We start from the raw sequence: 16,186 nt of genomic DNA, 5'->3' as shown, positions 1-16,186 counted from the left end.
GAATTGCATGATTTCTTCGCCTGGACTTATGAAGAAATGCTTGGCATTGATCCAAGAATTGTGGTGCATGAGATCCCAACCTACCTGAATGCTAAACCTGTTCGAAAACATCTTCGTCTGATGCATCCTAGGAAGGCAACTGCCATTAAAGATGAAGTAGAAAAACTTCTTAAAGTTGGATTTATTTACCCCATACCACTGACATATTGGGTTTCCAATATCGTTCCAATAACTAAAAAGCAGTGAACCATATGTGTATGTGTTTATTATCACGATATTAATCGAGTCTATCCTAAAGATAATTACCCTACTCCCTTTACCAACCAAATTATCGATGAATGTGCTAGGAGTGAAATATTTTCCTTTATGGATAGATTTTCTAGATATAACTAGATTAATATCCTTCTCATTGTTCAACATAAGACTACCTTTATCTGTCCTTGGGGGACTTTTGCCTATAAAAAGCTTCTATTTGGCCTCAAAAATGTTGGTGCCACCATCCAAAGGGACATGTATTATGCTTTCCACGATATCAAATATGTCATTTAGTCATATCTTGATGATTTACTTGCACACTCATCTAAACGCCAAGACCATCCAGCTCATCATAAATGTGTATTTTGAATTGAATTTTGTCGTCTATTAGGATTCGTAGTGTCCAAAGAAGGCATCCGAATTGACCCTCTTAAGGTGGAGGTTATTTTCAATCTGCCACCTCCATCTTCTTTACATTAAATTCAGAGTTTGCAAGGGAAGACAAACTTTCTTCATCGCTTTGTCACAAATTATGTCAAGCTTGCCAAGGGTTTTACTCACCTTCCGAAGAAAGGAGTCCCATTCATTTGCGATGACATTCTCATAAGTCCTTTGATGCTTTAAAGACCGCACTCATTAGCGCACCTTTGTTGCATCCTCCTAATTACCATTGTGATTATCCCCTATACTTCGTCGTCGATGATAATACCATTGGTATGGTGTTGGTTCAAGATGATGATGATGGAAATGAGCATGTTATATAATACTTGAGTTGTAATCTCTTTGATGCTGAGACTCAATATGCCCAAGTAGAAAAGTTGGCTTTGGCAACTGTTCATGGTGTCCAATGTTTTTGCCACTACATTCTCCTACGCAAAACTATAGTGATATCTGATTGTAATCCCATGAATTATATTCTTTCTAGGAAGTTTCTTGGGGAAAATACTCCAAAGGGATTCTCATCCTGTAGGAGTTTTACTTAGAGTTCACCAAATCTAAGTCCAAGAAATCACTATTTTTTTTTTTTTTCTGAATTGATTTGTGATCTTCCCTCCGTAGACATGACTGTTGTGTCTGATGAGCTGATTCCTTATGAATCTCTCTTCCTTATTAACACCCATAATCCATGGTATGGATATATCATTATATATCTCCAAACTCAGACCTTTAGATCAGAGCTATCTTGCTCTGAATGATGTTGAATCTAGTACCAATCCCAACCCTATCACATTATTGGGGATACCTTATACCACCTTGGTGTGGATTTAGTCCTTCGACAATGTCTGATGCATGAGGAAGCTAAGAAATCTTTAAATGATTGCCACTTTCGAGGCTGTGGTAGTCATATGTCAAGATATGCTATCACTCAAAATATCTTTCACGTCAGTTATTTTTGGTCCTCTATTTTCAAAGATTGCATTCTTGCGGTCCAGAAATGGCATGCTTGCAAAATCTACAACTAGAAACAGCGAACCCCACCTACTCCCTTACACTCAGTTATCATCATTGGTCCATTTCCAAATGGGGCATTTATTTTATGACTTCTTACCCTCACTCGGCTGGGGGGCATGGATACATCATTGTTGTTGTTGATTATTTCACAAAATGGGCTAAGGCGATGCCTACATACACTGTCGGCGATGAAATTGTTGCTTTATTCCTCTTTAACCATGTTATAGCTCGGTTCGGTGTACCGCAAGCCATACTCACTGACCATGGCTCCATTTCTGAAATCACATCATGACAGAACTCACTCCTCAGTCGGGATTACATCATGAAAGCTCAAATCCATATTACCCTCATGCCAGTGGCCAAGTTGAAGTTGTCAACAAAGTTTTAATCACTATGCTTCAACAGACCATTGGGATGCACAATAAGAACTAGAATCTCATGCTTTTTTCGACTTTATGGGCATATCAAACTATTTCCGAGACGACAACTAGATTCACACCATTCCAACTAGTTTATGGTCTAAAAGCCACCCTCCATATCGAATGTGAAATCCCATCATTAAAACTAGTTGTTGAACTACTTCTTGGTACTTCACCTGAAGGAAGAACAGTTGCTTTACATAGAATGTCTTGACGAGACTCACTGAATTTCCGCATTGGTAACCGAGACTCAAAAGAGATGATTCAAAGCTAATTATGATAAAACCATGACCCCTCGTACATATGTAGAAGGTGACTTGTTCTTACTGTATGATCAAGCTAACGACAAATTAGGTGTTGGAAAGTTCGAACCCATGTGGCATGGACCCTATATTGTTAAACGAGTATTACAAAAGGGTGCATATGAGTTAGTTGACTATGATGGAAATTAGTTGCCTGAGCCCCGCAATGGGCTCTACCTTAAAAAGTATCATGCTTGATTTTGCGTAGGTACTGTGTACATTAGTATGAAATATTTTGGAGTGATTGTTTTTATTTTCGCAAACATGTTTTCCCCTTCTTACCGCATGTTCCACTTGGTTTGTAGATGTTGAAAAACCCTCTTCCTTATGTCAGTTTTGCTGATGGTGCTTGTCGTAGTACACATAATCTATCTTCCGTTGCGTGGGCACTCTTTACTCCCAATGATGAGTTAGTGAGTTTACAGGGTATATGCTTAAGTCATACAACTAATAACATAGTTGAATATAGTGCGGTCATCGAAATGCTATCAAAAGTTGTTGCTCTTTGTATTAGGGAATTAGTTGTTAAACTTGATTCACAGCTCATTGTATTATAGTTAAACAAGTATTATTCTTTCAGAAACCCTAACATTTTAAGGATGTATTTATGTGTTCATCTCTTGGAAACAAAATTTGATTACATCACATATCAAACATTCCAAGGCATCTAAATACATTAACAACATCGACATTTGGAGCATATGTAAAAAGAAAACCATGGAATAATAGGAACATCTGGTATATAGGGTAAAACATGCATATATATATATATATATATATATATATATATATATATATATAAAGATATAGGTTTTGCAAAATGTTTATTACATAAAAAATAAAAATCTTTGTTCTGAGACACATGACTTCTCGAACCTACATAAGTGCAGAAAATAAAACTAGAGATATGGATATCCGCCAACATGGTACTCATGATAGCATGAAACAACTCTAATAACTTGGTTCAATAGCTGACGTAGTCTAGCCGATACTCCTACAGTATGCCTTTGATACCATAATGGGACATCACCAATAGTTGCATACTCTAGAATACCTCTCATTAAGGCCTCTAGGTTGTGCTCCACCTCTACCATGGGATCAACTCCCTCCTCATAGGGTGCATCCTCAAACTGATGTGCCACCCTCCTATCTATCGGAGAAACCCCTGGAGGTCTCTTTGGTCCCACATCTTCAAAATATCTTAAGTTTCAATCTCATCTCACATAATGAAAAACATCAAAATTTTGAAAAAAACCTAAAAAATAGTTCTTTACTGGAGTCAGTCCACTATGCTCCAGGTAGCAATGGGAGATTTGGATCTCCCCATAAATTTGTTTCGACGTAGGCCCAATCGTCTACCATAATGAGTCGCTTTCGTAACAATCCAAAGAATGCTGGGGGGAAGGACATCTGTTGACCACCTCCATGACGAGGCAACAACTCACCCCACCTTAGTAGTCGTGGATCCCTGGGTCCAAGAGCCTCTATCTATACTTACTGATATCTAAACAATGGGACATGCTCTAAGAAGAACGTCACCAATATCGATCTGTAGCCAAACTATTTAATTTTCCCTGTCTTGCATTTTGTGAGCATATCCTTCATGTTGACCAGTAATCCTTCGCATCAGTTGAACATTGTAGGACTAAGACAATCTATTGCATACTGGAAGTGAGACTTGTTCACTTCATGCAAAGCATGGGCCCCAGCTACTCGGACTATAGTATGAAGAATTGTTCTCAATGGAAGTTTAGTGATAGTTTTTATATCAATATTCCTACTCTTTGTCTTGCAGAAGCCTGGGCAATGTCTATCTATCAACATATCCGTACTCTTCCCTCTAGCACAAGAACCAGACAACTGAACTCATTGTCCTCTCCTGGACAAACCTATGATGAAATAGATGTCTGCAATTTCTATTTCAAGCTCTTGGTCTCCTATGATGAACATCTAGTGGTCTACATCCCACCATCCTACCAAGTGTTGCAGTAATTCCATCTGGGTTCTGATCCCAGGGATACGGAAGAATTTGAGCAATCCACATGCCCGAAGAGCCCTTATGCAATTTGGATATTATGCTGCTTGATGGTATTCCACTTCATGACCTCTTTCCTTCCACTCAATAACCATTTTCTCTAGCAAATGACCTGTGAAACATCAATCAACAGAGTTTTAATTAGATGATATGGAAAAAAAAATTCAAAATAGTGGGTAATTTTGGAGATCTCTTAAAAAAAATTGGTCCACGACACCAACACGTCTATTTATTAATTTTTCTGTTCTTTCAACGCAATGGCATCGTTGATCTCAGGAAGAGCAGCACGGGTCCGATGGGTAAAACCTGCGTTGATTGCCCTCGACATAAAAAAAAATAAAATCAAGTCTCCCTCATTACCTATCCTATGGATTAAATCACTTAAAAATACAATCAAAATGCAGAGGAAGGACATATCTCTCACCTGCAACAAACGATTCATTGAACAATGCCCTACATTGGTCATACTCCTTGCCTAAAGATCAGGGAGATTTAGGGTAAGAAGTGCTCTCCAAATTACAAAATGGTAAATGGTAAAAAAATTTTTACTTTTTGAGTTTATATAAAAATTTAAAATATTTTTTTACCATTTAGGTCATATTTTACCTATATTTTAATGTTTTTATCAAACCCGGTAATGTTTGTTCACATGTGTAGCAACGGGTTATGGCTTATTGGCAATGGTAATTGATTTTGACTAAACTAACGAGTTTTATTTTATCTCTTTTTCGAACTCGTCGAAAATAAATGAAAAAGGAACCCCCCCTGGATTCATCTTTTAGCTCTTTTCTGACTACAAAAATATGAAAATATTGTCAAGTACTTATCGTTTCGAACTCATTAAAGTAAATGAAAGGGCGTTTACTCAGTACAATTTTAATCCTTTTCCAGACTGAGATAGACTAATGTACGAAAAAGGAATACCTTAGTCACATGTGGCTAAGAGGTTCTCTTGAATATTGTTTTCTACCTTTTGGATTCGAGAGACTATCTACGAAAAGGGACCTCTAGAGTTTCCTTTTTGCCTCTTTTTCAAACTATCTAAACATGAGACCGAGTTACTCCTTCCTAGGGATCGTCTAAAATACTAGGATGGATTCATCTGAAGGATGAACTTATACGACAAGCATATTCTGTCCTCTTCAAGCTTGAGATAAAACATAATTAGGTATTCACTAGAAATAGTGGGGAAAAATGGAAACAAACATGTCTTGTATTTTTTAGAAAGGCAACATATCACTCTTGAACATGACACTTATCTATCGCTCATGTCGAGTTTGGGTTATCCTCACTTCATCACTTGCATTCTTGGGTTTTGGGAATCCATTTTCCTTTCATCTGATTATACCCTATTGTCATCATGACCTCTGATCCTATGTTGATTCAAATGATGCCAAACTCTAGAATCATGTCGCCAATATGTTCAAGAGAAGTCCCATCTACAATTCTAACCACTTGTACCATGTCTGACCTTTCTATAACAATCCTGAATCACTCTTACCTACTCTAATACATCCTATGTTTCGTTTCGATGATGTTGGAAACATTATGGCCCTCCTTCGATAGCTCACTTCCTGTAGACTTCAGCTCATTATCCAGGAAGATGATCTAGAAACTCCCTTTCTGTACGTTGGAGATTGCATGCCTCAATGGGAGGTTCTTCGCATTTGATGACAGGTTCACATCATTGACCTTCGATCGAATGATTCTGTGAGTGTTCGAATTCAGCTTCCTTGTTCACACTCGTGGATTGTGTTGTTGTACCTTGAGAGACATTGTCATTATTCGTAGTTTCTCTCATGCCTGTTAACGTTTTACATCATTGAATAGTAATGAGGTTGTTTTCTACAATGTTCAACTTCAACACATTTATTCACCTGGTGGGATTCATACTATGGTTGGGTCGAGATAGAGATGAAGAGCCTGGGTTTCGTCTGATAAATAAAGGTTATGTGGAGTTATTAGCTATTCATGATTGTACACATGATTCCTTCTATACGAATGGTTGAGTCCATGTTGTGGGTCTATATATTTGATCCCTTCTATTTGGATGGTTGTGTCCATACCGTGGATCCTTGCGCATGATACCTTCTATTTAGATGGTTGCATCCATGTTGTGGATTCATGTATTTTTATATACCTACTTAGAGATGTATTATTAGGTATACTTACATCATAGCTGTCATATTATCTTGTATCATGCCTGATTTGCAGGTCTCTTGACGATGTTTCTCTAGGTCCTTGCCTTGACTGTAAATCATTTCACCCATCACTTCCTATTCTGCCTTCATGCTTTAGGGGGCATATGTTACACAGTAATTTGTCACACTTCACATCCCATATTCTGAAGCGTGAAAATGAAGAAAGCTATCAATATATATTCACCATGAAACATACACAGAAGCATCCCTAAAGAAGAGATGAAAATTTTCCCTGAAAGATTTTCTGAGAAAACTTGTCAAAAACCTAGTTTTCAGGATCAGAGCATTTTGCAACACCGGTTACCCATGATGGTAACTTGTTGCAATATCCTGACCTAGCACTGCCAACACAAATTTTATAGGGAAAACCCACGTTGAACCTCTTCAAGCAATTTTTCCTAAAGTGAAGGAGAAACTTCTCTTACTAGAAGTCTCGAGAATGGCGAGCTGGTTACAGGTGAATAAGGATTAGACTGAGATCTCCCATTATTGGTCCTTGACCCTACTTTCATGGATATTTTCCTTGATTTGTGGAACCTATCCCTCCTTTTATGGATCCTTAACTCCATCTCCTTCCTATAAATGAGATCCCTACTATCCACAACTGGTTAGCTATTACTTGGTTGCCTTCCTATGCCTTCATATGCCCTAATACTACCCATCTTCTGAAGGAGAAAGGAGTGCTTGAAGTTCTTGCATAGGACTTGGAAACTCATCCAAAGGAGGCTTCCAACATCAAGGCTTAAGTGGTTTTATGCTTCCCCTGCTTTCTATTAATAATACATTATGTGTTTACTTTCCATAAGTGTGTAAATAATTACTCATTTAGTGTGATATTTCTTGATCATTCATATAGCTTATGTTAGAATGAATTATTCTATGTATGTCTTTGTCATCTCTGTTTGATCTTCCTTGAAGGTGTTTATCCACAACATAGTAGAGAGGAGTGATCTTGGAAGCAAGAAAGTCAAGAATGACACCAAAGGTCATTAGCATCAGAGTGAGGCAGACCATCTATCTTTCTTTGTATTTTTCTGATATAGACTAGGAAAGATTGCATATGTTTGTCTAGTTTGTTGCTAGATCCTCCCATAGGACTAGAGGGATCATTTCTTTCCACAGAAAGGATTGCTTGCACAACAAGGGGGGTGAATCAGTATTTAAAAACTCACTTAAACCTTTTAATTTCTTATTTAAATTTATGTATGCTATTGTCATTAATTAAATCGGTGTATGTACGTGACTATGATGAAGGAAAACCACGTATATCTAGTTAACTAACTTTTCATCTATTTTATCATCTATTCTACTTTAAACAATGTATTATTACTTAATTATCCCTTAATTAAACAATAGTAATAACATAATAAACCATCACACATAAGAAACACATCAACACATGAGGACACCAGGATGTTTAGGTGGAAACTCAATGTGGGAGAAAACCACCGTTGTCGTCATCTTTGTCTTCATATTTTATTATAAAGGAAAACATCTTACAATCTTGTACTGGTGCAAACTCATATCAGTACGCAGGAACCCACCTGCAGAAGGCTACAATCTTCTCTCATTCTTGAGCACCCACTAGACAAGATCTCCACCCCCTAATCAAATTTATCAGATACCACTAGAAGGGAGCTTCGACTCCCTTACTGAAGGCTCCAACCCTCAGCACCTCTGTGGACCATGTTTCATAATATTTCATATTGGATCCACCTGACTCACAACATTAAACCTGTAGGCCACTTTTCATCATATTTTTAGACTGGACCCACTTCCATCATTTAAGCTCAATACCAAATAACAATATTGAAACCAATCACTGTATCAAATCACTTAATCACTGAACCAATCAAATCACTGAATCTCTACCATTTCTTGCAACTGAATCAAACCAATCCATAACAAATATAAACCATTAGATCAAATATACATTCATCAATATACCAAGCCAAACATTGTTACCCATCACATAAACAAATTGCTTCCACTACAAACCCTGATCAAGTATACATAAGCTTGTATACATTGTTGTTCTGAGCCATATCTGCGTATGTACGTGCTTTCCCTGAAGAATTACATACAAATCTCAACATACTTATAACTCAATCTGCATGACTGTATCACTGAATCAATCACTCAATTACACACTAAAACTGTGACATATTATTGAGCCGAAATAAAGATCACCATGCAACAGTATTATTGCAAGTCAACATTTCATTCCATAATCAGTTCAACCCAACCCGCACTATCAAAGAAATATTATCAAAAGAGAGACTTCATCAACAGACAACAACAAATATAACATAACCCATCATACATCATTAAAAAATCATACTACAAAACCCTAGCAGATGTGTGTGACTCTTATAAATAACTTCTGCATATGTAGGCGCTTTTCATACTTGACGCCTACATATAGATTTGTCCATACTGCAAAATATATACCCGACTAGTCAAAAGAAGATCTGCGTATGTACACGATATGTCAGAGGCAAACCAACGTACATATCTAAAATCTCTGATTCAAACCTTCACTGCAACCACAACACATACTGCACATACAAATTGTTACAGACACACATCATAATACCATCATCACAGTTCTATCAAACCATAAATAGATTATCTAATATGTATTCATTTCATATCTAACAGATTTGATCCATCTCCATGCTCCCTAGTGCACACCTATTTTAGATCAAGTCATTCATAAATAATCCATCAAATGCACACTCTAACACTTGATCTCCATCTCTTTATATAGCATAAGGCTTAGCCAATACCTTAGGCCAATCCCTTTGTAATGTTGATGGTATTCTTTGATAGGATCAAACATTTATTGTCATGCTCATTACTATGGGCCAATACTATGGTAAATACCCCTAGTATTCATAATACCATGGTGCGGAAACTGTACACGAATTCTCTTCATCATATCCGTTTATGTAAGCATATTTTCGTCACAGTACCCTTGTATACCTCCCTAAACTTCACTTTTATCAGCCCTCTATCTCTGAAATGATATTCCTTTGTTTATCTCACCTATAGCATATGCATAACCATCATTTTTACATCTTTATCGAGTAGGTTGCCATCAAGGAAAACAGATTAGTCATAATGCCAACAATCTCCCCCTTTGGACTTGATGGCAACCACCAGGGAAAATTTTAGGGGCTAATATTCGCAGATGGGCTAATATTCCATGCTTTTTACAAAAAAAACTATTCACCAATTTCCATTTTTCTAAAAATGAATTCACCAAAATTTTATAGTATAAAATTATTTTACCTTAAAAATCACCAATATTATATATTGTCTAATATAAAATAATTAGAAATCTAAACATTTTTACAAAATTATCATCAATCATTTTAAAATTTGGATATTATGGACTAGTAAGATTCGCCAAGGTTACTAAACTTTAAGATAAACTTCCATCCTTAAAATTTTCCCTCACAACCACTTTGGTGTTTGGTTACCACCACCTGTAGATACCTTTGTAGATACTTGTAAACACATTTGTAGACATACCAAGCTTCTCTCCAGGCATTCTTCTCCAAACATTAAGCTACTCTCCCCCTTTGACATCAGGGGCAAAGGGATGAACAATGTTGAAGGAATACTTCTTTCTCCATTTGTATATAGGATCATTGTAGTTCTAATCTGCAGAATATGAACACTACCATTCTCACCCTGATTATATGCTAAATATTCTAAAATATTTTCAATGAAGTACATGACTCTATGACTCAACCAAGTATGACCTTTCCTATCACCAAGGACTCATGCTTACATCAATCACCCACATAGTGGGGTTACATATTTGACTCAACATTACATCAAATTCCCAAAATGGGATTACATACATAATTGAATTGACCCCCAATAGTCCAAACATGATTGAATATTACAATTATTACATTTTGGGTCTTTACATGACCTTTACATTAAGAGACAAATCTGACACTTATAACCAAAACCAAAGACCTCAATAGTGAGGTAGCAAGATCATGATAGTATTCAGCAATCATCATACACCATATAGGATCCTGCAACATAATCATCATCATGAAGTAAGATAGAAAATGTAGCATAAATATTTATTAGCATCACCATGTGACCAAATATGTAATGCTTTCAAGAATCACCAAGTACTGAAGTATAAGTGCAATAAAAAAATTTCAGCAACTCATCCCCTTAACCTCATATCATCAAAGTCAACATGTTATTTCCATTTGTAGGAAGAGCCACAATCCACTTACATCAAAGACATATATATCTTTTGCATCATAACAACATATATTCTCAAGAATCAACAACATATCACATGCAACAACATTATAACAAATTTTCACATGAAGTTCAAGCAATAGGTATCATCCATAACTTCACCAGCAAGAAGACCTAATGAAAACAACATAGCATAATCAACTTCACTAAATGCAACTTATGCAATGTCCAAAAATTCAGCAACCATATGTGTCTTCAGCAGCATGACCAATATATACTCTTCATGAACACCATTATGCAACAAGAAATGCTCAAGAAATCATAATGCCAATAATGCACTATTAGAGGCATAGCAAATTCTCCCCTTGAACCTGTGCCAACTATTCACTGTCATTTCTAATCATATCCATCTTCATCAATCAATAAATACATCAAAAGGACTGAAACAACAATGGCATACTGCAACAACTCATAAACCATCATAAGCCAATACCACTTCTAAGTAGTATTTGAGCATCAACAAAATGTAACCAACCATTGTCAGAACCAGAAAGCCAAATAATAACTAATTGAAGCATATCAGAACATCTCCCTGAGTTTGTCCCATTGTTTCTTCATCTCAGAGAAACATGTGCAACTTTCTAGATCAAAACTCACCTATATACGCGATTGCACTTCGTAAGATCTACATACAAAAAGTAAATTTTTGAACTTTCATAGCTACAACTCCCCCTGAGCATGTTCTGTATGTTCCTGTTTCACTATTAATACATCAGATGCACTGTCAGTAATATAAGGAACATGAATATCAAATCGTGGGAATCATCATTAATATATACATATGTATAGCTCCCACTGAGATCATACATCACTAATCTTGAGGACGTATTAATCATCTCCTTCTCTTGATGAGGTCATGTACCTCATAGCACTTCTCCAGTCACTGTGAGAAGAAGCTTGAAAAAAAATGGATTGCAGTAGGGTCAATATTCCCTACATTTCTGACTGATGTTCCTTCTTCCTCCAGATCTTCTTTCAATTTCTAATTATGTGTTGGAACTTATCCCATCTCCTATTTTTTTTATAAATACTTAACTGCAATCAGTGGCCTTATGCCCAAATGAGTTACAAGAGAAACAATATCCATAAAACCATCCTTTATGCCTAGGGACTAATCTTGACCTTGATCTAGGAGATTTTCTTTCAGATGTGTGGCTTGATTTAGTTTTCCTTTGAACAACACTATATTTATTTTTTTTATCACATTTTGTATGTGAATCCATGTGATTGTACCCAATACCAGTCTTGATTAGAGGAGAGTGTTGTTCATTAATAATCTTCTCTAGAGACTCAGATGCCTTTGCCCACTTGTTGATCTTCTCATAATCTTCCTTTAGGGTCATAACTTCATATTCTAATGTTTCACAATGATTTTCCTTTTCTTGAAGTTGTTTTCTTATGCTTTCTGTTCTTCTATTGGTTTCTTCTAATTCCATCTTTAACATGTTTATTTCCTCAATCATATTGTTTCCTTTTGTTTTCAATTCTTTATTAGCATTCACGAGCTTAAACTTCTCCTGTATTGATTTCCTTAAATCATCTACCTCATAACTCTATGATTCATTAATTGACTGATATTCAAGAGCCATCAGTACTTGATAGTGACTATTAGAATCTGAATCTAAATTTTCCTAGTCATCGGATGTGTTATGACTATCTTCATTAGAGTAAAATCTTTTCTTGTCAGAGAACTTCTTTTTAGAAAAATCTTTCCATTCTCTTTATGATTTTCTCTATATGGAAATTTGGATGCATAATGGCCTACTCTTCCACAAGCAAAACATTTAAAGGGAAGCTTACCTTTGAATTTTCCAGTTCCTACTTGTAATCTCCTCACGAAGTTTGATTCTTCCTCATATGATATGTAACTTATATATTTGGGTGATTCCTTATCTTTCCCTTTATGTGTGGCTTTGAAATTTTCTTCTCTCATATCTGATGGACCTCCTTTTCTCATCTCAAAGGCTGTTAGGATCCCATGGAGATGTTCAACAGTGAGATTTTTCAAATCCTACATTTCTTCAATAACAAAGACTTTGGAATCGAAATTCGGAGTTAATGATCTCAAAATATTTTAAAAAATAGTAGCATCCTTTATTTCATCACCAAGATTTCTCATTGATTTAACAATCTCATCTACTTTAAGGAAAAATTTAGCAATGCTTTCATCATTATGCATTTTAAGTGTCTCATACTGAATTCTAAATGTTTGAATTTTAACACTTTTTACCTTGGTGTCACCTTCATAACTTTGAAATAAGCTTATCCTCCCATTTCCTTTGTAGTGTTCAACTGCATGACTTTCACAAATTCAAACTTGGCCAGACTTCCCAAGATAGCATTTATATCCTTTGTATTGGTTTCATATAGTTTCTTCCATGTAGTATCTATGGGAATCGAGACTGGATATTGATATCCACCTTCAACAATTGCCCATACATCTGTACCAAGTTCCTGCAAGTATGCCCTCATTATGAATTTCCAAAAGACAAAGTTAGTTCCATTAAATAAAGGTGGCCTGATAGAAAATACTCCTTCTTGACTACTCATCTTGATGAACCTCCCTTAAGCGATCAAGCTTCTATTGAGGGGCCTCCTCTGATACCAATTGTTGGGAAAAATACTGAGGGCGGGGGGGGGGGGGGGTGAATCGATATTTAAAAACTCAAACCTTTCAATTTATTATTCATATTTTTGTATGCCACTTTCATTAAGTAAACCAGTGTATGTATGTGACTATGATGAAGGAAAACCACGTATATCCAGTTAACTAACTTTCATATATTTCATCATTTTCTCTACTTTAACTAGTGTATCATTACTTCATTATCATTTAATTAAACAATAGTAAGAACAAAATAAACCATCACACATAAGAAACACATCAACACATGAGGACACTAGGATTTTTCATTGGAAATCCAATGTGGGAGAAAACCACCATTGTCGTCGTCTAGGTCTTCATCTTTTATTATAAAGGAAACATATTACAATCTTGTATTGGCGAAGACTCATACCAATATGCAGGAACCCACCTGTAGAAGGCTACAACCCTCTCTCATTCTCCACCACCCACTGGAAGGGAGCTTCAACCCCCTGATCTCATTTACTGGCATCCACCGGAAGAGAGCTCCAACCCTCATCACCTCTGTGGACCATGTTTCGTAATATTTTATAATGGATCCACCTGACTCACAACATCAAACCTGTAGGCCACTTTTCATCATATTTTCAGACTGGACCCACTTCCATCATTTAAGCTCAATACTAAATAGCAATATTGAAGCCAATAATTGTATCAAATCACCTAATCATTGAACCAATCAAACCACTGAATCTTTACCATTTCTTGCAACTAAATCAAACTAATCGATAATAGATATAAAACATCATATCAAATATACATTCATCAATATACCAAGCCAAAAAACATTGTTACACATCACAGAAACCAATTATTTCCACTGCAAACCCTAATCAAGCATACATCAACTTGTATACGATGTTGTTTTGAGCCATGGCTACGTATGTAAGTAATTTCCCTGAAGAATACTTGCGTACAAATATCAACATACTGATAACTGAATCTTCATTACTGAATCACTGAATCAATCACTCAATTACACACTAAAACCATCATAGATTACTAAGCTAAAATACAGATCACCATGCAACAATATTATTGCAAGTCAAAATTTCATTCCATAATCAGTTCAGCCCAACGAGCACTATCAAACATAGATTATCATAAGAGATACTTCATCGGTGGACAACAACAAATATAACAGAACTGATTAGACATCATTAACAGCACATACCACAAAACCATAAATATGTACGCAACTCTTATAAATAAATTTCACATATGTACACGCTTTTCATACTTGACACCTGCATACATATCCTTCCATACTGCAAAATATATACACGACTAGTCAAAAGAAGATTCATGTATGTAGGAAATCTATCAGAGGAAAACCAATGTACAGATCTCAAATCACTAAGTCAAACCTTCACTACAACCACAACACATACCACACATACAAACTGTTATAGACACACATGATAATACCATCATAACAGTTCTATCATACCATAAACAGATTATCCAATATGTATTCATTTTAGATCTAATATATTTGATCCATCTCCATGCTCCCTGGTGCACACCTATTTCAGATCAAGTCATTCATAAATACTCCATCACATGCACACTCTACCACTTGATCTCCATATCCTTATATAGTATAAGCCTTAGCCCTACCTTAGGCCAATCCCTTAACAATATCGATGGTATTATATGACGGGATCAAATATCCATTGTCACACTCATTACTATGAGCCAATACCAATACCATGGTAAATACCATGGTGTGGAAACTATATGTGACTTCTCTTCATCATGCCCACTATGTATGCATATTTTCGTCACAGTACTCGCGTAAACTTCCCTAAACTTCACCTTTATCATCCCTCTATCTCTAAACTTATATTCCTTCTTCTATCTCACCTGTAGCATCTGCATAACCATCATGTTAACATCTTTATCAAGTAGGTTCCATCAAGGACAACATATTCGTCATAATGGCAACATTAAGGAGAGAAGTTTGTGGGTTATTGAATTGGGAAAATATTATGTGGCATGAATATAGGGAAACAACACTCTTCACTGGGCTATAGAGAGAATATATAACTTTGATTCCAAGGTTCAAACATTTGATTAAGGCAGTCGCCCATCTTCAACCTTATTTGTAGTAACACAACTTGATAGGACAGTGAAACAACTTGATTGAGCTACAAAGGGACTACTATAATAACTTATTAGGGTTGTATTAGGGGAGAAAAACCAATCCTTTGTTATCACGATCTTCTCAAGTGATTTTTTGGTAGCTTAGAAGTCCCTTACGCTAAATTAGGTTTATGGGTTCATCATCAGGAAGAAGGTCAATCAAGCCCTTGTAATAGCACAAATATTGGTAGCCTAACTATGCAAATAAGTTAGCAATTGAGGTTCCAATTTGACAACGCCATCTTCCTAAAGCTTGGACAATGGAAGGTAAAATCTTGGTCATGGAAGGATGATATCTTGATTTATAGTAACAATTAGATTCAGTTGATAAGAAACAAAGAGATATTTGGGCTCACACTAAAGTTCAAATTTATGACAATAGAAGTGTTAGCGATTATTCTGAACCTAAATTTGTAGTGCGAAGTATTGTGCTTATA

This window comes from Pinus tabuliformis, chromosome 9 (genome assembly GCF_031772625.1).
Source record: "Pinus tabuliformis cultivar Carrire ecotype Pingquan chromosome 9, CPIR1, whole genome shotgun sequence".
In the NCBI taxonomy this organism is placed as follows: Eukaryota; Viridiplantae; Streptophyta; class Pinopsida; order Pinales; family Pinaceae; genus Pinus; species Pinus tabuliformis.
This window is presented reverse-complemented; position numbering follows the sequence as displayed.